Source organism: Populus euphratica, unplaced genomic scaffold (assembly GCF_000495115.2).
Source record: "Populus euphratica unplaced genomic scaffold, PopEup_1.0 scaffold4850.1, whole genome shotgun sequence".
Taxonomy (NCBI): Eukaryota; Viridiplantae; Streptophyta; class Magnoliopsida; order Malpighiales; family Salicaceae; genus Populus; species Populus euphratica.
The window spans coordinates 2,762-4,173 of NW_011504647.1; positions in this window are offsets into that span (position 1 = coordinate 2,762).

Below are 1,412 nucleotides of genomic sequence, written 5' to 3' on the forward strand. Positions count from 1 at the left end.
TAGTAGTAGTAGTAGTAGTAGTAGTAGTAGTAGTAGTAGTAGTAGTAGTAGTAGTAGTAGTAGTAGTAGTAGTAGTAGTAGTAGTAGTAGTAGTAGTAGTAGTAGTAGTAGTAGTAGTAGTAGTAGTAGTAGTAGTAGTAGTAGTAGTACTAATAATAATAATAATAATAATAATAATAATAATAATAATAAAGAAAAAGAAGGAGAAGAAGAAGAAGAAGATGAGAACTTTGAGATGGAATATTAATGTAACGATTAAACAATGATAATAACAAATGTCAAGGTTAGAGGTTCCACTAATGGTATATCAAACAAGTATAGTATAAACTCTTATTATTGAATTGGAAACCACACACAAAGGAGGTTCCAATCAGATTATATATTGTTAACATGATTACATTAGTCATCTTATTCAATTAATGCTAATACTTGTAAATCTCGTCAAGCATTCATGATTATAACTTATGTTAACAATAAATCAAGTTCCTTTCATAGCTCAGGTGTCGGTTATACCATACATTATGGGCTATGAAAGTGCCAAGCATTTGTTGTACCAAGTGTTATACAACATAAATCAAGATTAGTCATTTAACAAGCAAAGTATTAAAGAGTGAACAAGATAACAAATATAAAACATGTTAGTATCAAACATTAAAGTCCATATTAAGTTTACATTATACTTATTCTTACACCATTAGTGTAACCTTTTCACCTTGACATAATTAACTTAGCTAGACATAATGAAAGAAAGCAAAATAGATAAACAAAATAAGAACATAAAAGTTAACTAAGTAAAGGAAAGGAAATGAAAGGCATAAACTTAATATTAATGAAAACAAAGCATAAAAAATACAAAGAGAGAAAGGAAGAGCATGATCTTGATCTGGAAATCAAGATGCCTAAATGCATGGCAAATGCCTCCTTTTATAGGCCAAAAATGGGAACTATTGATTTGATGACTAATTGATAAGTGGGTGACCAACTTTTGACTTGGTGACAATCCTTATCTTCTCTTGTCTGCCCAAAACGTCATTGATAACGTCAAAACTGGAGCCAGTTGCAAACATGAAAGTTGTAGGCAATTGTCTCAGCTTTCTTGTGTAAAAACTTCAGCTCATTTGGACTTCTAGAACTCCAGATATGGCCAAAATACCGAACAGTGCTCGGGCTGGAAGACAGATTCGGGCTTCTTTGTTGTTGCTACAATTTGGACTTGATAATGGCCTTTTTAGATCTTGGGCTCCATATGAAAGTTGTAGGCCTATGTCTTACCTTTCCATCCATATAAATTTGACCTAAATCTGAGATATATAGCTCCAGATATGACCCATTTACCGAACAGTGTTCCGGTTTGGATTGCACCGACATCTCTTTTCTAAGTTTGGCCATCTCTTTATCCTTGCAATTTAAGT